This window comes from Pinus tabuliformis, chromosome X (genome assembly GCF_031772625.1).
Source record: "Pinus tabuliformis cultivar Carrire ecotype Pingquan chromosome X, CPIR1, whole genome shotgun sequence".
In the NCBI taxonomy this organism is placed as follows: Eukaryota; Viridiplantae; Streptophyta; class Pinopsida; order Pinales; family Pinaceae; genus Pinus; species Pinus tabuliformis.
The window spans coordinates 1,518,816,297-1,518,840,659 of NC_142308.1; the positions used below are offsets into that span (position 1 = coordinate 1,518,816,297).

Sequence of the window (24,363 nt, forward strand, 5' to 3'; positions counted from 1 at the left end):
AATAATTTTGTTATTTTTTGGATTAATTTTAAGATTCTCAAATATAATTTGATATAAAAGGTTAAGGGTGAAAAATTAAGGTTTCTAAATATTTTATCAATGTTTTATAAGATTTTGAGTTTTTTAGTTGTTGACTTTTCTATATTAAAAAGAAAAGAGATTTATATTTTGGACACACAAAACCATGTTTTCTTTCTCTTTTGAAGACTCTAAATAGGTATATATATTTTAAATGACAAAAGGGAAAAAGAAATGAGGGAGGAAGGTGGGGAAACAAAAAAATCATGTATTTTTAGCACAAAGCAAGGAAAAGAAAGAAATTCATTAAGGTAAAAAAATAACAAATCAAGGATTCTCTATATCATTTCACAAAATATAGTTAACCATGATTTTAATGTTTGCAACACCCCATTTTTTATCCTTGAAATGTCACCTAATGCATATATTTGAGAGCTAGCTTTTGAACAAAAAAATATCATCAAGGGCTAAGTAATGTAAATGAAGTACATAAAATTATTAATAAAAAATATATCACTATTTGCATAATAAGCGGGGCTAAAATGATGGAGGTTATGTAATGTCCCAAACATAAATTTACAACAATAAACAAATATATATACAAGGAAACAACAACCATAAATGAAACACCGCAAATACACATCAAAACAATAGGAAAATAGAGTTGAGTCGCTGATCCATTTTATTAATAACTATAAACCATAGTACATAAGTGGGTAGGAACAATGGAACCTGGGCTTGTTATGCAAGATATGTAAACCTTAAGTGGTACAATTATGATCCGAAAGAAATATTGGCTTAACCTGGTTGTGCACACTGCCCTCAGCAATTCTGCTGCTAGCTGCTGAATGAAACAGAATGTATGCCCTATAGTATTCAAAAGAAAATGGTTCTAACTAGAAACTGATCATCTGATCATGATGTTGCATATATGATATTGGAGGGATTTTCACAAGTTGTGTTTTATCTAGGAGGATGAGTTCTTGCAAGACTAGGTTGCAAGGATGATGTTCGATGTTCGACCGTAACTCTGACTAACCTTGTAGGACACGAGATCAATGACAAGTTGAGCTAGTAGAGATTGTGTAAACTCAAAAGGAGTCTAACTTTAGAGGGAGCAACAATATGGAAGTATTGATGTCTTGTTAAGGTGAGAAGAGGCAGAGGCACTACTGAGATTGCAGGGTCCATTATACAAAGTATGCTTCAGTGATGGACACCAGATGGTCTAGTGTCACCGGAAATGATGATGATGGCAACTTCCTAGTGTTTGAAGCACCTCTCTCATGAGGAGGGATTGTTGAGATTTGTAGATTGGGTGGTACTCTAGACCCTACACAAGTGGGTTTGGGAAGAATGGGCACATAAGTATGACTTGTGGGCTTAGAAAACAAGCCCATGGGCTTTACACCCAAGTGTGTGGGTGTGAATTCGTGGGGAGTTTTGGACATGTGATGATTTAATACGTTGGAGGATCCTGAGAGAAACCAAGAGAAATGTAAACCAATCAAATATGAGTTGTCTATCATGAGATATGAATTTTTGAAGCTAGAGTGTGGGCTTGCACGAGAAGAAGTCAAAGCGTTCTAGTGTTAAGAAAATTAATGATTGTTGTCAAGCCCTTTTGGATGATTTGTTAGAGCCCTTGTGTATGGTATAAATACATGGTGAGGTTGGAGTGATTTCTTATCATCCTTGAGAAACACATGTGAGCAACTCAACCTCTTTTGTATCTTTGTTGGATCGTAGTTTAGGAGTAGTAGCCAATCAATGTTGGAGAAGCCTAGACATGAAGATTTTGTAGGGTAGTTTTAGGTGCCATGTTAATCAACATGAAGGCCTAGAGGAAAGGGAGCATCTATGGGCTGGTTTGAGGAGCTTTAGGATTATCATACGAGGAAGAAACCTCAAGGAACAATCCACAGTTCAGATTAGAGGCTACGGGAGGGGTTGATGGTCTAAAATCAATTAAGACAGGGGGTGAGAGGGCTATCTAGAGTGTAAACTTGTCCTAAAGGGCCAACGAAGGTTGGAAAAGCCAAATAAAGCACAACCACAACTGTTAGGAGCACTTTTGGGTAGAGGAGAAGGGTTGCAGGTTGAATTAACATTCCCTAACCAGATCGAAGTAAAAAACATAAGAACCAGTCGTAAATTAGTGAGAGATAAAGGTATGCTGTGATGTTTTGTGAGTTAGTTGTTGCTAGGTGTTGGGTTTAGTTTTGGACCAGGTTGCATGGTTGGTTTGTTTGGTCTAGTTAGACAGTTTTGAGGACATCCTATGAGCAGTCAAATCATAAGTTGCATGTATGTCAAGAGGAGCACCAAATGGTTGTAGAACAGTTGGATCATCCTCAAAGTATCCTAATCAGGGTAGATTGGTGTTCATCACGACAAACACTAAGCCCTAGTTATTGTATATCTTGTATCAATGGATGTGTGAGGGCCATTATCCATAGTACGAGAGCCCTATAATGGTGTATTATCAATTTGATTAATAAAACAAAGTTGGGTTGTTGTACATAATTTGTAAAATGTTGTATATATTTCGTGTACTAGTACATTTACTATCGTTTATATTCTGTTGTGCAAAGTAGACTTATTGTGATACTTGGTTTTCTAGCATCAATGATTTAAGATTCTATCCTAGACACCAATATCATGGAAAAACAATAGTTTCTCCCAGAAAGGGAGATAATACTATCATGATATATTTCCTCCCATTTCTCCTTACAATACTGATCCGAATTGGATCCATAAAGAACTATCAAAGGAACCATGACTATATTAGGACGGGACAAACTTCTAAAAATTCCAAAACAACGATAAAAAATACCCTTGGACCAGTGGCAATGGCAGCCAGCGTGGAACGACGAGGGCCTCGGTTAAAGTGCATTGACTGAGGCCCATGGAGACTATGCGAGAGGCCGAATTAGCCCCTGGGTGCCCCGGATTGGGAAAAGGAGGTGGATTTTGATGCGCGATTAGCACAACTGTGCTAAGCTGGGTGAGCAAGGCTGAAATCGACTAGTCCCGAGCACTCAGTTGCGTGGGGAGTTAGAGAACCGCAGGCGAAAGGTGAGAAGAGCTAAAGGACAAGGTGGGACCTGCGCTCCAAAAAACTAGTTGTACTGATCAAGGCACCCTCAAACGGTAAGCAGTTTTGGGTGAAAGCGGAGCAATCCCACTCAACAATCGACACGTGGCAAGCAGTGGAGAGAGAAAACCGTTGTTGATCATGAGCTAATGGTCAAGCAAGTCAACTGCTCGAAACGTGCATATGGCGTTGGATCTGGGGGACCCAGATCTAATGGCTAAGATCGCGCCCGATGGGGGAAGCAGAATCGACGAAGGAATGAGCTGTGAATTGGAAAGTTTTGAAGTCTGTTTTGACTGCCACGGTGGAGGAAGACTTCATCCACGACGTAACCGAAGAACTGAACCGACGGAGCAGGCTAGCGCAAGTTACAGGAGGACATGTGGCCACTCCCTGTGAGCTGATGATGACGCTGAGCTAGGGAACTCCAAGCGTAGCTACAGAAGGCGAATCGACGGAGGCGGAAGAGCAACCAAACAGACATGGGAACGAATGGCTCCAAATCCATGAACTGAGACAGTCAAAGAGAGAGAATCCCGAGAGGAGGACAAGAGACAAAGAGACCAGAGCCCCGAGAGGAGGACGGTACATAAAGAGAAGAAGACAATGAAGCAAAAGTAGAAGAAGACAGAGGGCCGATTTGACCAAAGGCAGCGTCGAGCACCAGAGAGCTTGAGAGATTCAAGCCATCCCAGAGAGGATCTGTCCAAACTGAGCACCACATTGGGCTCTTTCCATTGTAGACCAGAAGGTCACAGAGTTGGTAGGAAAATAGAGTCTATGCACTCCAGTGGCTTGGGGAATCCAAGAACCACCTTGCTAAGCAAATCTGCTTTAGGTGACTCATATTGAGCTCCTGCATTGTAATTCTCTGCTTAAGACACAATAAAACAACGCCACCACTAAAAGCTGGTAGCCCTGGAGGATAGGGTGAACTCCTTATTAATTCTTGTGTCTTGTGTTTGCTTACTGTATTTATCTGCTGTCTTTCTATTTAAATGTCTGTGTATTGGCAATCTGATCAATCCGTAGCTTAAATAACATAGACACACACCAGCACATGAGTTTGTAATACCTTTATTCAATAAATCTAACTGATGTCACTCATAGGGTGATTATCAGATCAAGTGGTATCAGAGCTTTAGGCTGTAAGGTTAGACAAGCTTGTGTTGGTTTAGCTGTGAATTCTCACTAGATCAAAGCTCAAATTAGGAGAAGGAGAGTTGGTGGAAACTAATCCTAAAATTGGGAGAGTCTATCCTCGGAAGACAATGTCAAAGGAAGTTCTATGGGGCTAGACCCTCATTTCATAGAAAGTTTCCTAGCTATAAAGTCTATGGTAGAAGAAATGTATAAAGACTTTAGAAAGCATAAGACTGAAGATTCATCAGGTTCTAAACAAGATAAAGAAGAAGATGAGTCTCACTTCCATGACCATTCCAAATGAAAAGGGAAAGAAGAAAGCTTTCTCACACCTCCTACTAGCCGTGTGCATAACAAGAAAGCATCTTTGATCAAGCTAGATGTTAATTTTTATTTGCCTATATATGATGGAGAGCAAAATTATGAAAAGTTGGACAATTGGATTAGAGAAATTGATGTGTATTGCAAGGTACAAACCATAGACTCAGACAAGAGTAAAATTTAGCTGGCAAGCCTACGCCTAGGAGGCACTGCCTTGGTTTGGTGGGAAGGCAGAACCTAAGCTGATATGAAAATACATGGTAAGACTATCTCTGTCTGGAGTGAATTTGTTTCTACAATCAAAAAGCAGTTCTATCCATTGGCCTATATGAAATAATCCATGATGAGTTGGCAAACTCTTCAATAGTTGAAAGGGCAAAGTGTGCAAGGGTATACTCAAGAATTTAGGATGAGAGCATTGATGTTTGGTATCTCATTAGACTCACCAAAGACTCTTTTGAAGTAAATTGGTGGTCTACACAGTTACATGAGGCATACCATCCTCATGTTTAATCCCACTAGTATAGATGAGGTATCTGTACAAGCTACTCATCTACAAGCTAGAGGAAAGAATGTAAATCTAGAAGTTGGGGGACCATCCCAACCCACTGTAAGCAAGAGCAAGGAGAAAAGAAAGCAGAAATGGAAAGAAAGGAAGGCTAACACCACACAAAAAACCAAAGCTTCATGAACTCACTGTAAAAAGGTTGGGCATGATGATGACCATTGTTTGATTTTGCATCCAAAGCTGATACCTAAGAAGTCCGAGGGCAAGAAGAAGAAGACTGCTGCAGCTATTCAGAAAGATTTGGGGTCAGACTTAGGAGATGAAACAACTATAGCAGCCACAAGTATAAAAGGTAAGAATTCTAAAGCATCTACTAGTAATTCTGCTCAATCTGTTATTGATGAAGAAAATGAGAGAAAAAGACATGAGCTTTTCCATATTCGAGTTGTTTCCAAAAATCAAAAAATTGATACTTTGTTTGATAGTGGCTCACAAGTAAATCTAAGCAATTGTAAAGAAATTGGGATTAGCAACTACACCTCACAAGAAACCATACCCATTAGGATGGTTGAATGATAAAGCACAACTACAAGTGACTAGACAGTGCAAACTCAAGTTTTCTTTTGGGTCAGCATTTGTAGATGCGGTTGAGTTAGACATAATTCCTTTGGATACATGTGGAATTGTTTTAGGAAGTCCTTACTTGTATGATAGAAAGGCTATTTTCTATAGAGCTGAGAACAAGTATCTGCTTGTTAAAAATGGAATCGAATACTCTGTAAGAGCTCATAAGCTCAAGAATAATTATACTCTCATAAACTCAGGGCAGATGAAAAGAATGATAAATTCATGCAAAAAAGTCTTACTGATGGTTGTAAAGGAAAAGAAACCTGATAAAACCAATGTATTTGAGGGTTGTAATGCTGAATAGTAGGCTGATATAGAAAAGGTTGTTTCAGAGTATGTTGTATTATTTCAAGAACCTAAATGTCTGCCACCCAAAAAGGAAATAGTACATGATATTATTTTGTAGTAAGATGTTCCATTGCCTAACATTGTGATGTACAGGTTGTCTACTTTAGAGAATGCTGAAATCAAGAAGCAGGTGCAGGAGTTGCTTGAGAAAGGGTTCATCAGGTGTAGCGCATCACCATGTGGGTCACCAATCATTTTGGTGAGAAAGAAAGATGGCTCGTGGATAATGTGCATTGATTACCGAGCATTGAATAAGATAACAATCAAAAATCATTATCCCCTTCCTCGCATAGATGATATTTTAGATCAATTGAAGGAAGCTGTTTATTTCACCAAGCTGGATTTGTACAGTGGATACCATCAGGTCAGGGTTGTAGAGCAAGATGCATGGAAGACTGCTTTCAAAACAAAGCAGGGATTGTATGAATGGCTGGTTATGCCTTTTGGCTTGACCAACGCCCCTGCTACTTTCATGAGATTAATGAATGATGTACTCAAACCTTTTCTTGATGATTTTGTTATTGTGTACCTGGATGACATTCTGATTTTTAGTAAAATGTGGGAAGAACATTTAAAGCATGTTAAGCAGACATTAGATGTTTTGAAAAGAGAAAAACTTTATGTTAAAATCTCAAAATGTGAATTTGGCCAAAAATCTCTAAACTACTTGGGTCATATAGTAGAGGGAGGTGAATTGAAAATAGATCCCTCTAAAGTGGCAGTCATTATAAACTGGCCTACACCCAGGTCTGCTATAGAAGTGAGAAGCTTCTTAGGAGCAGCACAGTATTGGAGGAAGTTCATTTCAAACTTTTCCTCAATTGCAGCTCCCCTACATGCTTTAACATGATTGACTAAGGTGTTTCAGTGAGGAGGCAAACATTAGAAAGCCTTGACACCTTGAAAGAAAAGATAAGTACAACACCTGTACTAGCACTGCCAGATCTACAAAGACCATTTGAGATCCAAACTGATGCCAGTGACTATGCCATGGGACTAGTGTTGACACAACATGGTAAACCCATATGTTATCATTTGGAGACTTTTAATCCTGCAGTAGTTAACTATCCTACATATGATAAAGAATTGTTTGCATTAGTTCAGAGTGTGAAAAGTGGAAACATTACTTAATGGGCAAAGAGATAGTAATACATACTGATCATCAACCACTTCAATATCTACACTCCCAAACTAAGTTACAGCAATCAAGAAATTACAGATAGATGGGTTTTCTACAACAGTTTCATTTAGTCATCAGATATAAAAAGGGCATACATAACAAGGTTGCAGGCATGTTATCTAGACCCATTATAAATGCATCTACCATACATAAGCATAGAGCTCATGAAAATTTGTTCTCATTTTATAAATATTTATATTTTTCTAAACATTATTGAAGACAAAGATATATTTTTTATTTTAGAAATTGGGGTTGATCACCTCCTTATACTATATTATTTTCCTTTTATCTCTAACTCTTTATCACTGCAAAATATCTCCTTAAATTTTGATGCAATAATATTTTAAATATTATTTTTATTCTACAAAATTAACACCTTATCCTCCATTGGTCTGGCCAAGACTGGGCATCCTTATGCCATCCCTACTTGATTCAATGTTGGGGGTTTTGGCTAGAGTTAGAAGAAATTTTAGGAAACCTATTAGCTTCCATGTAGTTAAAATTGTTCTTATTTATAAGATACCTAGTCCTAAGCATGCTTTCATGGGGGGAAGGCTTGCTTCAATCAAGAGGATAAGATAGGGAGTATTCCCTTCAATCTTGAGATTGTATATTATAACTTGCATTTGGATTTATTTTATCTTCTTCCATGAACTCTCTAGAGATGTTACAAACCTCAACCTCACATCCACATAAAATAATAGGAGTGACACGTGTCTCAAAAAGGATTTTTTGTTAATCCCATATACAAATATTTGTTGAATTACAATTATTTTCAAGCCCATAATAAGATTTTCAACCTCCATTTATGCTTTTCTTAGTGTTATAATTCCAGATGATATTGTGATGGATATGCATTATGAGATATGTGTATGAAGGAACTTTTTGCAAGTTTTTATTGTCATATACAGAAGCAGTATATGTTATATATTTGTATTTAATTATCATGATGTTAGTTTTGTTATTAATAATATTCAGACACATCTTGGAGAAAAAATCTGGGAGGATTCTTAATTTCTTTCCAAGATGATAATGAATACTTGCAAAAATAACAATACCATTAGGATAAAGGAGAAGGGTTATGACTATACTAGTGAGCATGTGACCAACACAATCTACATATGAAAAACACTCTTCTAGCTTATTAGTGTATTTTCCAAAAATGGTGGGGGATAAGTGACACACTTGGTTGAATCCAATAAATCTCCATGGATATTCCACTGGATAGTTCATCAAAATAGATCTTGTACAGTTATATTAGAAATCTAAAATTCTACACTATTACAAATTTATTAAATTTTTAGATCTGTAAATTTTATTCTAATTAATGCATGCATGCGAAATGAAATTATGCAAAAAATAAATAATGAAAAAATAAAATCTCTCTCACACACTCAAGACAAAAGATATGCTCTTGGAAACCGTTTTGGGAGAAAACCTAGTTGGAATTGGAGGAAATTTCACTCTCTTTCTCTATCTGGAAATATTGTTGCAGGTACAAAGAAGTATGGCTTGTGGGGCATGGTCTCCTACAATGAACAAATCCTCTCTGTGCGGTCTACCTCCTATTTCCCTTAGATATTTTTTCTTAGCAATGGAACAAATGCACTCGAAAGAATGGAATGCCTCTTCCTCTTAGTGGCCAAGTTATAATACAACCTAATAAGCTACTAGTGGTTAAGTTTCAATAAATCAACCATTAACGAGAGTTACAATATAAAATATTCTAGAGTCCTTTACATCACAATCACGTGTATAGCCCCTTTTCCATTAATACTGGGGGCTGACACGATATCCACTCGAACCATGGTTGTCAACTTCTGAGTGGCATAACTTGTAATACAGATTCTAATTTATGCACTTCTTGCACCGTTGGAAAGATATTTGTGTGTAGAATATCATGAAAATGTGTGACACTAAAGTAGAAAACATTTACCCCCAAAAATATATTGTTTGATGCTTAAAAATGCTCCTCAAAGGTTTCAGACCTTGTTTTTCCAAATTGGGTCCCGCTGTTAAGCAGTCCCAAGAGTTGATTCGTCCACTTTTTCCTCTCCAAATGCATCAAGATGGATGACAAACAATATAATGATACAATCTAGATCAAGTAACCTTGAATATCCTTAGCTTTCACTTTAGCAAGCCACTTAACCCAAAATAAATGTCCTTCAGATTCAAAATGGCATCCATGGCATTAGGGGAGTCATAAAAGATTTTAAGGTATAAATTCCAATTCTTCAAGGGAATTAGATTATTTTCCTTAGTTTTATTATTTTTTTTCTCCAAAACTTCCTAAGCTCAGATGCAACAATGAATCTTTGTTTCTATTTATACATTACATTATATTCATTTTAATATTTGTTAGGTCCCTGTAATACTAGTGATTCCCCCATTACTATTGTCATTGTATGCCTTATTGTTATTGTTGTGCCCCTATTGTCCCCATATTGTTATTATTGTGCCCCATAGAATCCCTCTATTGTAATTTTTGTGCCTTTCTATTGTTATTGTTAGGTTGGCTTGGTTATATTGTGACCCCTTAGACTCCTATTCATAGAAATGAGGTTTTGTCATTTGAATCATCCAAGAGTTGTTCATTTGGATAATGTAAAGGAGGTTCCCCCTCGAAGAGGCTAAATTCTAAGGCGTTAATCTATCTTTTCTATGTTTTTGTGAGCTGGTTTCATAACATTTGGTATCAGAGCTTTGGATTCTAGGGTTTCGCTGATCCAAACATGTCATCGTGCTATAACTTGTTTTAAGCGACATTTCAGAAGCTAAAAAAAAAACCATTTGAGACTAAATCTCGCTAAACTTGGGTCCAAATTTCAGATTTTGTCTCGCTATATTTTTGGAGATATGATCTGGGGAAGTTAGGGTTTTTGCAAGCTCCAGAATTTCATCTAAAATAGGTCATTGTGGAATTTTCACTATAACGCTTTCGTTACGAAGTTTCAGAAGATAAAAAAAAACCCATAGGAGAATTTTTGCTATAACGCTTTCAACTTTTTGTTTAAAAAGGTCCTACATGGATTTAAACTTGGATCGATCCCAAGAGAACTTTTGACTTATCAATTCTATTTTCCCGTGTTGATATGTATGTAGTGTGGGCTCAGTAGCACCTTTTAACCTCAATATTAATGACAATGGATCAACTATGAGCCCTTTTTTGGTTCCTTTTTATCAACACTCTGTTTTACTCGTTTATGTCTCTTTATTTTGAATTTTAATTTAATTTAATTTTAAATTTATAGACAGACTGTGTTATTGGTTGTTTTGATCAATACTGGTTTGCTTTTCCTGCTTCTGTTGGAATTTTCCTCATTGAATTGGCAAGGGTTCTGCATTTTTCCACTTATATTTATTTGAATTTTAATTTAGTTTAATTTTGAATTTATAGACAAACTCTGTTATTGGTTGTTTTGATCAATACTGGTTTTCTTTTCCCGTTTTTGTTGGCATTTTCGTGATTGAATTGGCGAGGGTTCTGTGGTTTTCCACTTCTATTTATTTGTTTCCTTCTTATTTACTGATTGGGATTTTTTTGTTGCAGTATTCATGGGAAATGTGAAGTTATCATGTTTGATGTTACTGCACGATTGACTTACAAGAATGTCGCTACATGGCACAAAGATCTTTGCAGGTATCTCTTTTGCAGAGGGGTTAGATCTCTAAGTAGAAACGAAGGTTCCCTAATTGTGTGGTGGCACAACTGCCTGAACCGATTAGCTAAATATCTTTGTGAATTTCAGGGTGTGTGAGAACATTCCTATTGTTCTTTGTGGAAACAAGGTTGATGTGAAGAATAGGCAAGTGAAAGATAAGCAAGTTACTTTTCATAGAAAGAAGAATCTTCAGTACTATGAGATATTTGCAAAAAGTAACTACAACTTTGAGAAGCCATTCCTGTACTTGGCACGGAAGCTCTCAGGGTGAGCCTTTAATCTAGTTTTTGACGCTCCCTAATATGAATGTTATATTAAAAAATTTGCGTTGATTCTATAATGGGTTATTTTTATAGGGATCCAAACCTTCATTTTGTGGAGTCACCTGCTCTTGCTCCTCCTGAGGTTCAGATAAACCTTGCAACTTGGTAGCAGTAAGTAGAATGTTATTTTCTTATTATTTTTTGTTAACTTTTATTGAAATAATTTGTTCCATTTCTAAAAGATTGAAACTTTGGCTTACAATCTTTTACATTGTTAGGTACGAGGTAGAACTTGTAGCAGCTACGGCCCAACCCCTTCTAGATGACGATGATGATGATTTTGAATAGCTTTGTTAAGATGCTTTTGCATATTTAGGGGTTGGTGGATTCAATTAGTTTTGTATCATTGGAGTTTGCTCTTGAGTTCCGACATTTAATTCTGATTTGTATTTGGGGCTTAGAATAGTATTATCGCATCTCTCTATATGTGATTTGGGTATTGTGCAGATGTTTTCATCGGTGGAGTTGGCTAAGCTATCTTAGTTCAACTCCATTACAGAGCTATTTTTATATGCTAAGACATTTTTTTCCGTTATATACTCTTGCACATTTTGCACAAGAACTTTTTGTACTCTTCAAATATTTCAAGAATGCTCAAGTGCCTTTCGTTGTGTACTGTTGGGGAAAATTCTAGTTGCGATGATTGTTGCTTGTAATATATTATGGCTTGTTAAAAATTTCTCTGAAAATTCTAGCTATGTCTGAGGATTTATTTTAACTCTAAAATTGGTTTACATAGTTGATAACTATGGCTATCAAGCCTGCCTGGGTATTCTTGTGGGTATGTTGTTTGTCGAACACATAAAGGTATCGCCATTTCATTAATTGGGCTCTCGATTGATTTATGCATAAAGATTCGCATTGTCTAAATCTAAAGTCGTTTCCATTCAACAATCTACAGATTCTTCTTTAACTACAGAAAAACTGGGAGATGGAACGCTTATCAAAGCTAAGGTAGCATCTTAAATCCAAACTTCTGATTCCCATTTGAAGTAGTAAAACTTGGGCGTAAATTTAGTAATGAATTGAATCCCCTCTTATTAAACAAAGGTAATATTAATAACCCATATGCGCTGGTTTCTATCAGACATGAATTTTTGTGGTGGTTTCTCTCATACACGAGTACTAATTGTGAACTTTGAATGTGAAACTACTTTGAAAGAACATTCAAAATGATTTTATTTATTTTTTTCAAATAACTTTTTATATTATCTCTAGAGAGACAATAGTTTGAATTATGGACATATAGTCACATTCAAAATGATTTTATTTATTTTTTTTAAAAGAATTTTTTATATTGTCTCTAGAGAGACAATAGTTTGAATTATGGACATATAGTCACATTCAAAATGATTTTATTTATTTATTTTTAAATAATTTTTTATATTGTCCCTAGAGAGACAATAGTTTGAATTATGGACATATATTCACATTCAAAATGATTTTATTTATTTATTTTAAATAATTTTTTATATTTTCTCTAGAGAGACAATAGTTTGAATTATGGACATATAGTCTCTATAGAGACAATATGTTTTTAATCTCAGCTATTGTCTCTAAAAAGACAAAAATGTAATTGTCTCTAAAGAGACACAAATGAAGCTGTCTCTAGAGAGACAAATGAAATTGTCTCTAGAGAGACAAATCAAATTGTCTCTTAATAGACAATAATTCTTGTCTTTATAGAGACAATAATAATATGTGTTCTATATTGTCTTTATAGAGACAAATTTTTGAGACATTATATTTTGCCACACCCACTTAGAGACAATATTTAAGACAATACACAAGTTTCTTTTTGTCCTAAGTTAAGACAATTGACTCAAATATTGTCTTAAATATTGTCTTAAAACCCCCCTACATGTAGTAGTGAAATGATGGAGGTTATGTAATGTCACAAACATAAATTTACAACAATAAACAAAGATATATACAAGGAAACAACAACAATAGATGAAACATCACAAATACACATCAAAAGAATAGGAAAATAGAGTCGAGTACCTAATCCATTTTATTAATAATTATACACCAGAGTACATAAGTGGGTAGGAACAATGGCAACTCGGCTTGCTATGCAAGCTATGTAAACCCCAAGTGGTACAATTATGATCTGAAAAAAATACTGGCTCAATCTGGTTTTGCACACTGCCCTCAGTAATTATGCTGCTAGTTGTTGAATGAAACTGTGATGTCTGCCCTATAGTATTCAAAAGCAACTATATCCCAAGGGAACCAACTTCTTTATCTTCTTAGTAAGACCTTCAGTGGCTTCTCTCATTAACTTGTTAACAAATTCGGATGCGAGACTCATTACGACTGCTTTGAAATGTTTTGCCATTTGGGATTCCACCCATACAAACAAATTATAATATTAAAGAAAAGCTCATAAAATTTCCAATTATATTGTTTCATAAATAGGGGAGAAACGATAATATCAGAAAGCCATATTAAGTATGGAGTCTTTACCGTAGTTATAGGGATTTGTCCCGATCGGGTCTTTAACTTAAACAAACTCTCTAAGATATAAAGCCTACTATCTGTCCAAGTAAAGAGGAAACACAAAACTGACGGTAAATTGTTCCCATAAGTTCATAATAGATCTTAATCATTCCAAGATTCCTCGTGCTTCTATTGATTCATGTGAGAATCCTATGAAGAATCCTCCAACCAACTAATCTCAATATTCTCATCCACCACTGGCCTTAAACATCCTTGCAAGTTAGCCACTACAACATCCTTCCGAGCAACATAGTTTCCATGTTATCATTGCAGTTTTCATCCAATGAGGATGTTTATGGTTCTTGTATTGCTGACCAAAGAGTATCTCGCTGAGTATCTTTTGTTGCACATTTCCCTGCATGGTCTTCATTTATTTCTTCCAACAATGGATCTGGCTGATCACATACCTTCTCCTTCGGGGGATACAACCATGTCCATGCTTTCATTTTAGCTTCAACCTGTTTTTCAAGCTTGGGCTTAAGTCAACCAAGATGGAATCTTTCCCCACTGAAATTGACAGGGGAGAAGGGGTCTTAAAACCCTCAAGCCTCAGGCTCAAGAAAATAGAGATAGCATAGTCCATCAAATACAATGAAAAGTCCGTCAAATCGCGCAAATAGAACAATGTGAGAACTACTTCCCTTTACTTTCGTGAGCTTGGTGGTTGTCTACATCGTAAAACACTCATGGCCTCCTCCTCCTGCCACAAGGTACACATTGCAGAGAACGAGGTTCAAACACTTGATTTGTGGGGGTTTCAATTCCCTTAATTTGGTCGCGATGGCCGTATATTTTTCTCCTCCGGGAACCGTAGCTTTCATCCACTTGCACTTGGGGAAGGGATTTTCGTGGGTGCTGATATTCACAAAGTTTGGCTCTTCCCTAGGGTTCTAAGGTTCTGTGTGAGGAAATATGATAGAGTTGGATTCCCTCGGCTAGGCTGTCTAGCAGGGAAGCCAGCACAGGAATTGCTGATTCAGGGGTTCGTTCCACGAAGCTTGAGAAGGCTTCCATATAGATATAGGTATTCAATGAATAGCAATGAGAAAGGAAAATAAAGAAATCCTCATAAACGAAACAAAAGAAAAATTCTGAGTATGCTATAGTGGGCATGGGATGGAAAATTTTGGGTCGGGCAACGAAATTTCGATGTTAAATATTTGAGTGAGTGAACGAATGAATCTGTATCACATGTTGCTTTTTTACTTGTTTAGTCTTCGACGTTAAATATTTGAGTGAGTGAATGAATGAATCTATATTGCGTGTTGTGTTTTTAACTGTTTAGTCTTCATTTGTTACCTACTATATATTATATACCCATTCACTCTTTTTCGACTTGTTATGTCACGCCCCTACACTTGCGGTAGACTTTCAACCGCTTATAGTGAGGTGCGGCACCACCGAACACTTTCTTTCAGCCAATACTTATGTTCATGGACTAAGCCTTAACATTCGATACTTAGTTTATTTTTCTTTACCATGTATTTAGATTAGCCTTTATATTAATGAACACCCATACACATTCATTATCCACAGTAATTACACATATACAACACAATTGCAACAGTATAAAGGGAGGGGCAACTCCCTGAATATGAGTGTGCCTGATTTCAATATATTTTCTTCTTTTATAAAAATACAAGTATTACCTTGGAAACCCCAAGCTTCATACTTAGACAAATTTCCAACTTCGTGTCTTTGCCACAGGCTACCCACCTCGTGCACACCTTGCAAGGTGTTCCCCTCCACAATCCACACTTAGCCAATTTTCCAGTTTGTGTGCATGGGCGCCCTTCACCGGGTACCCACCTCGTGTACAAATCGATTGGGCGGGCGTGCCTTCTTGCGGTCCTCCACCCAACTTGTTCACTCGAGTCACCAACTCGTCAGGTGGGCGCCTTCGTGCGACCCTCCACCCAAATCTCCAACTCGTCCGGTGGCGCCTTCGTGCGACCTCCACTCGAACTCGTTCACCACGGGTAGGCGCCCTGATGCAACGTCCACTCGAACTCATTCACCATGGGTGGGCGCCTTCGTGCGACCTCCAGCTGAACTCGTTCACTGGGGGCGGGTACTTTCGTGCAAACTCCACCTGAACTCGTTCACCGCGGGTGGGTGCCTTCGTGCGACCTCCACCTGAACTCGTTCAACACGAGAAGGCGCGTCTTCGTGCAACCCTCCACCCGTTCAACCCATTCACCAAACTCGTGCAACCTCTGTGTTTGTCTACCTGGCCGGAGCGCATATGAACGCCACGTTTCTACACCTCTACGCCTGCTCCTTCGCACTTCAACCTGCACTTCTTCAACTCCTTCGCACCTCTTCTTTAGATGCTTGAGCTCGTCCGAATGAATGATAGAATTGCTTGATCGATGCCTTTCATTCCACCTCCATCCGCTTATACATATGGTTGGAAGGTGAGGTTGTGCCACCTGGCCGACCTTCCATCCTTCGCACAACTCACTGTCCAAACTTGTGTTTGCTTTCCTGTGAGGTGGGTCGGCCTCCCCAGCTCGTGGGACCACCCCCTCACAACTCGCCTAACTCATTCCTCCGTTTGGTGAACCCACGGGTAGCTCATCTAGCTTGCCCCGCCATAGAAACACACAACCAACTCTTCATCATGCGCATTTTACACATTGCACATCCTTCATTTGGCCGCAGCTCGGTTGTCTTAGCACGGTGGAGCTCGTCCTACCCATCGCATGGACCGCAGGTCCTTACATCCTCCTCCACTTGAAGTCATTGTCGTCCTCGACAATATACCATCCTGGTAACCATCTGCCACCAAGATAATCATATCCGAACAGTCTTATCCTGATCCATGATATCACCTGGTCCATATACTGCAAACATCCCTACAACATATGCAAAACAACCATCTCCACCATGTGTCGTCCCATCCTGTAATCTGTCATCAAGATACTCCAACATAATGCCAACACACCTCTGCACACTGGTACCCCTCATGACTCGAACTAGTTGGGTAGCTAATCCAACCATCATGTCCAACCCATAAGAATGCACATCCTTATGTCACCATCAGTCTTTCTTTGACTTTTGCTACATCTCGAACTCATTAAGAATCTGCTCTAATCCCCATGCCTAGGTCCATGGAATTTCCATCCCATCTGCAACATCTCTATACAGTCCATGGTCTTATTGTACAAGAGTGCACAACCTCTCCATCGGCTCATACACACATCTCCATGTCACAACAGTATCTACACAACATCTCTGCTTTGACATTCCCCATATGATGCCCATGAAAGACACCTCTACTCATGCTCTTGCATAATGTCCCTACATACCACCATGCTCCATGTCTCCAACATGATGTCCATGACTCTAGTTGTCCATGTTGTCCACTCAAGTAGACTCCATCTCAGCATCTGGTCATCTGCATCCAAGTCTACAATCTGTCATAAAGAAGCCCTTCTCTAAGGCCCCTTGTCAAGTTGGCGTAGCCCCTTCCAATCAAGGTCCCTGCACCAACCCATCTCCAAGGTTGTCTATCAAGCAAGGAGGGCCAAGAAGTTTCCTCCCTGACCCTCATCCACCCATGTATCAGATTGGTGCTATGTCCTCAAGTATCTGTGCACAACCTCAACCTCCTCACATGTACATCCAAGCTCTCCAAGCTTACCTTTCGTCAACTGAAAGTCATATATGCCCATAGCATACTTGAAAAAGTCCTCTATGCCTGCTGGATCTCTACCTACATAATCCTCCCCAACCATTTCTTCTAAAGTAGTACTCGGACTCCCTTCATTTGCAACTCCATTGTGAAGATCATTAGTAGAAGATGTCTCTGCCAAGTGCTTCAATATTCATGAAATTGACCTCTCACTTGCTTCCTTCTTCCTCGCTCTTGTAGTGAAGTCAATCAACTTCCTTTCCTTCATTGTTTGAGTCATACTCCCAAGTCCTCTTTGCTCCACATCATCATGCTTCACATTCGGATCTTTGGGATACAAAGTCATAGAATTCATCCTCGATCTATACCCCAAGCAACTCCTTCTATTCATTGGAACCAACATAGTTCTTCCTTCAACTGTGATCAAGAAAATGTCCTGGTCCACCATTGGTATGGCTTGTGCAAGCTTCATGAAATCTTGCCCCAGCACCATAGAATGATCATCTATGTCCACAATCCTCAAGTCCAACTTTCCAAACCATGAGCCCACTCTCACCTGAGTGTTCTCCATCACACCAGTAACAACCTTCATGGTAGAGTTGACTGCTTTGAAAGCACTCCACTCTTTCTCCATCTCAGCTTTCTTCCCAAAAGACTTTGCTGCCTTCTTGCTTAAGAAGCTATGAGTAGCCCCCGTATCACTAAAGCTATAAATCTCTTTCCTTTCACAGTCACCTGCAGAAAACTCAGCTTCAAGGCATCACCTCCTTCTATCAACTTTATCTTATGTCTCACATTAGCAACCTTCTTCAAGAATTCAGCCTCAGAATTATCCATTGGCTTATGCTCCAATTTGACATTCCTCCTAAGGTACTTCACTTCCTTGTTTGGCTCTTCTAAGCGAATCAATCCTGGCTCAGCTTGACTTCCTTCAAGCTTGTCCTCCATCGCATTCTACTCAAGTGCACCAAACAAGTGCCCATTGACTACTTCCATAGAACTAAGCTTCCAAACATCCTCTGGATTGTCACAGTAGCAAGTCCCCAGCCTGTCAATGTAGTTGAGCTCATCCTACTCAATTAAAGCAACCTTCTTACCAAGAAGCTTCCTCTTTATCTCCTCTCAAGCTGCTTGATTTCAGTCTCGACCATGGCACTTTTCTTCCTTAGTCGAACTCTTTCATCCAAGAGTTCTTGAAGACCAAGACCATTTCGTTAGATCTCCTCATCAAGTTTCCTGAGTTCACCATCCATCGCACTTCTACATTGGTCCTTGAGTTCTTCAAGTTCTTTCCTTAGTTCCAAACAACTTTCCTGAATCTTCATATTCTCAACCTCATTGAAATCCAGTCAGAACTCCATCTACTCACCTGCTCCAACACTTTGTACTGGAAGACTTTACCTACATTATGACTAGATTCAACTGCCATAGGTTCTTCTACCATCCTTGCCATTCAGCCTTCTTCACCATTCACCAGGTACCTGTACAATTGAACCAACCCTTGATTCCACTTGTTAGTGAGATCAGCGTCCTTCACTTGTACTTCACCTGTGACTTCACCAAGCTTCTTCAACCTTGAATCGACTTTGATTCCACCTGCACAATAGTGTATATGTGTAGGAGCTTCAAACCTTCAACACCAGCACTAGCTCTAATACCACCTATCACGATAGTGGTAGTGGGATCAACTTCTTCCGCAAATCCCTTTTGTACTTTACCAGGTTTCCTACAAAACCTGGACTAGCTCTGATACCAAATGTCACGTGCCTAGACCTGCGGTAGTCTTTCAACCGCTTATAGCGATGTGCGGCAACACTAAACACTTTCTTTTCACCAATACTTATGTTCATGGACTACGCCTTAACATTCGATACTTAGTTTATTTTCCTTTACCAAGTATTTAGATTAGCCTTTATACTAATGAATACCCATATACATTCATTATCCACAACAATTACACATATACAACATAATTGCAACAGTAGAAAGGGAGGGGCAAATCCCTGAATATGAGTCTGCCCGATTTCAATATATTTTCTTCTTTTATAAAAATACAAGTATTACCTTGGAAATCCAAAGTTTCACACTTAGACAAATTTCCAACTTTATGTCTTTGCCACAGGTTGCCCACCTCGTGCACACCTTGCACAGTGGTCACCTCCACAATCTACACTTAGCAAATTTTCCAGTTTGAAAACTCATGTGCACGGGCACCCTTCATCGGGTACCCACCTCGTGCACAACTTGGTTGAGCAGGCGCACCTTCGTGTGACCCTCCACCCAACTCGTTCACTCGAGTCACCAACTCGTCAGGCTGGCGCCTTCGTGCGACCCTCCACCCGAATCTCCAATTCGTCGGGCAGCGCCTTCCTACGACCTCCACCTGAACTCGTTCACCGCGGGCGGGCACCCTCGTGCCACCTCCATCCGAACTCATTCACCGTGGGTGGGCGCCTTCGTGTGACCTCCACTTGAGCTTGTTCACCACGGGTGAGCGCCTTCGTGTGACCTCCACCCGAACTCGTTCAACATGGGCAGGCGTGCCTTCGTGTGGCCCTCCACCCATTCAACCCGTTCACCGAAGTCCTGCAACCTCTATGTTTGTCTACCCGATGGACGAGCTCATGAATGCCGTGGTTCTGCACCTCTACGCCTGCTCCTTTGCACTTCGACCTACACTTCTTCAACTCCTTCGCACCTCTTCCTTAGATGCTCGAGCTCGTCCGAATGAATGATCGATTCCTTTCGTTCCAACTCCATCCGCTTGTACATACGATTGGAAGGTGAGGTCGTGCCACCCGACCGACCTTCTATCCTTCACACAACTGACTGTCCAAGTATGTGTTTGCTTGCCCGTGAGGCGGTTCGGCTTGCCCAGCTCATGGGGATGCCCCCTCACAACTTGCCTAACTCATTCCTCCGTTTGGTCGGCCCGCGGGTAGCTCGTCTAGCTTGCCTCGCGATATAAACACACAACCAACTCTTCCTCATGTGTATTTTACACATTGCACATCCTTTGTTTGGCCACAACTCGGTTGTCTTCACACGATGCAGCTCATCATGCCCATCGCACGGACCGCAGGTTCTTACATGTTACCTTCTATACGCTCCTACTCGTAAATTTGTCTCCCCCAGTAGTGAGTAGGCTCATGATTTTAAAACATGCTACGAAGGTTTGCGGAGGTTATAGGAGTGGAGAAACATCTAGATGAACCACAGTGAGCTTTCCTTCGGCTCTCTAGTCTAGGTAATCAAAGGAACTGCACTAAACTTTCCCGTCCTCCTTCGCTATACTTTCCTCGTTTCTTAGTTTGAATTTGTGAAGAAAAGCCAAATCTCTTAATATGTAAATTTATTTGAGAGTGCCCAACTTAAAATAAAATTAATTTACATATGTGGAGATTTGATCTATTTAAAAACCTATTGAATTTTGAATCTAAAATTAAAATGAATTGAAGCTTGTATAACAAAAACCTAAAACTCCACATTGATTAGATTCATAACTTGCTAATTAACCAAATCAACACTCAACATAACTTAACATATATTTATAAATCATGGGAGCAAGGCGGTTGGAACCCTAGCCACCTTGGCTCCCTAGTTTGTGCCCTCTCGTTCCAGGTAGTTGGTGGTTTCTTCCTTATTATGTGGTAGACGTAGCTAGTTTTTTTTGTTAGTTCTTTGTTGTGCGATGCTTCGTGGTGTTCTTTGGGCTTCTCGTTGGGGTTTGGATGTCGTTGTTCCTTCCTGGTCATTTGTCCCTGCATTGCCGCTTTGTTTTGTCGCATCATAGAAGTTTTGTCGACTACCCGATAGGCTTCATTGTTGGTATTTGTCGATTGGATCATTTTTTTTTACCGAGGAAAAAATACTTTTGAACTCTTTTGTCTCTATCTTTTAACTAATAGTTAGTGAGGAAATGGAACTTGTGTGAGTACAATTCCAAGAACATTATTGTTAAAAATATATGATTAAATTGTTAAATACAATATTATTTTGTTAATATTTTTTGGTTTTGAGATTATAAGTTAAAATGGAAAGAAATTTAAATATTATTACTAATTTAGATTTATCCTAATTCTATTCTAGATATTCCAAAATCTCGGATTAATATAAACTCTTTAAAAATTAGTAAAATAAAATTAATAATAGTTATATAAAGAAAAAATATAAATACTTAAAAAAATGATATGATTAAATTTAAATTTTAAAATACAATTCTCGATAAAACAAAATGTAAAAAATATGAGTTTTCACAAATAAAATTTTATATTAAATGAACAAAAACATTAAAAACATATATTTTTTTTTATGAATCTCATGTACAATAAAAATGAAATGAAGAAAAATATTAAAAAATATTTCTTTTATGAATCTCATGTATGTACAGAGATCAAGGTCTCTCAACTTGAATAGATGCCTTTTATATTCATATATAAAATTAAATTAAAAGAAATTTTATATTGTATGATATAAATTGTTTAAAAAAAATTATTGGCATTGGAGGAATGAATAGACTTATAGCTAGCATCTTGTGCTCAATATAGGAGGTCTAAGTAGAGAAGAAATTAAAGAAGCATTACAACTTCTTTGAAATTGGAGTATTGCAAAGAGAGTTGAAGATAATACAATTACTCCAAGGCATATGGCTAATCTTTTGGTAGTAGGATTTACTGGTCTTGCATGGGAATGGACACATTGGCTACCACAAACCACCAAAGATGAATTTTTAAATTCTCTGACTATAGATAATGACTTACTTAAGGCTTTAACACTACAATTTTAAGGTGCTACGAATGTTTGGTTAGATGCAGAGCATCTTCAATCTCTCTTAATGTCTTAGAGATTAGGAGATCTACCTCTTAAACATAAATATTTTTGTTATATGCCGAAATTGTTCATAAGAGCTAGTAAAGCCATTGATCCTACTTATATCAAATATTTTATTTGCAGTTTTCCAAGTGCCCTTCCAAATGTCATAGGCAGATGTTTTAATGATAGTGATATAAGATTGCAAGGCATGTTACTTTCCATGGCAAATTATCATATAGATGTGGTTATCCAAGAACATTGCCTAGAAAAGAGGGTATCAAAATATTTTAAAAGGTTTCATAATATTTTTCTCCCTATTTATGTAAAAATGTGGGAAAAATGTCAGAGTGGGGATAAGATGCTTTTAATAGAGGACATCCATGCATCAATTTTACATCTTTCTACTGCAAAAGGTGAAAACATAAGAAGAAAGAATATAATTTGTGTTCGTTGTTACAACACCTTTCAAGATTTTAGCCTACATCTAATTTCAGAGCATACTTTAACCTTGCAAGTTGTCATTTCTAGAAGTAAGAGACATTCCATGTATATCGTCTAAGTTTTCTAGTCCCTTTGTGAACAAAACTTAAGTGTCATCTTTTGGCATGGGAAGTGTCACACTTTATGAAAGTAGAGTTTTGGTTGGTTGCAAGAGGTCGCTTTGGTACCAATGGGTCCTACTTATCATATAGACATGTGTTAGACTTATTCCCAAAGTTTTGTGCACTATCGCACCAGTGTAGTAAGTGTCGCACGTTGAGGAGGTTGTTATTTTTCGATCACATTAAGGGAACCATGTTGATCTTGAAGTGATGAGTGTTCAATCTTGCGTCGTTAATTTTTCTAAGTGTGTGATCATATTCAATTCATAGTGTGTTTTCATCTCTATTTCATTGATCCCACACATAGTCAAATTCTGGAAAGTTCCATGCTCGACCAACTGAAGCCCACTTTTCCCTCCTAAACTATGCATTGCGCAATTGCAAGCCTCAATCCTTCATCCCTACCTTCAAGCACTACACATTGCGTAATCAAATGGCCAAGGACTACCTATTGACTTTCAAAACTGTGCAATTATGCCTCCCAAGCCAGCTTCTTGTTGCACATTGTGTAGTGTCATTCATCAAGTTGTCTTTCTGGTCTCCTGAAATGCACAACTATGTAATCTTGCTACTAGTCTCTCTCCTAAACTGAAAAAAGTGTAGTCTCCAGGCTCAAACCTGCCTCACTAAGCCCCTCAACTGCGTTGTCTTGCTTCCTAGGCCTCCAGTGCTTCACATTGTGTAGCCACAAGCATTAGTCTTGCACTTATGTCCTCTGGAACTGCACATTGCATAATCCTTGAGTCTTTCTCCTCGTCTAGTGCCTAGTTCTAGCTCAATCAGTGATTTTTATGAAGTAGGTTAGACTAGGATATTTTCGAACTAATGTCATCTTGTCATGAGTGGATATCATTTATAGGTACTGTATATAAACATGACATGATGATTCATGGAGAGAAGGATAAGTAGATTATGCTAGAAGACACTTATGAAGCTATAGAGATAGGATAAGAGAATGGAGGGACACTAGATTGCACCATAAGTTGGAAAATTGAGATCATAGTGAAGGCTCCCACTCTTCAAGCCTTATAGAGGAGGAAGAAGAAAAACATGTACGACATTTCAAGAAAAACAAGGATAGAAACAAGAAGAGACACTTAACAGTGCCACATCATCATCATGTTCATGTTATTAGTATCAAGTCATGAATTGTCAAGGTGTCACTTCAAGAGTCACATGAGTCATCATTTTCCACATCATGTGTAACACCCTTCGGGGTAAATGTGCATATAAACAACATAATAAGAACAAAAATACAATAAACATATCAACCATTAAAATCCATATATATATATATATATCAGTACATGTTCACATGAAAATCAAGGGAATGAATTTTTCATTAATAAATGCAATGAACCAACTGGTGATGGGACTACCATGTTCCACCCGACCATAGATTGGTTGAGCCAAGTATCTCTTTAGCCAATTGCCCCTGTGCCATATTCCAAGCACAAATGTGGGACTCATAGAATGCATCAAAAAACGCCAATCAATGTGGATGCCATCGTAGTTCTCCACCTACAGTGTGAGGAATTTGAGTGCCTCATAGTCTCTCAGGCTTTACCATGCATCCATAG

At 38.4% G+C, this 24,363-nt stretch overlaps 1 pseudogene; it reads left to right on the forward strand.

Moving 5' to 3' along the window:
- The first annotated feature begins 3,328 nt into the window (after window positions 1–3,328).
- LOC149145829 (GTP-binding nuclear protein Ran1B-like) lies at window positions 3,329–11,518 on the forward strand (annotated as a pseudogene).
- The last annotated feature ends 12,845 nt before the right edge of the window (window positions 11,519–24,363 follow it).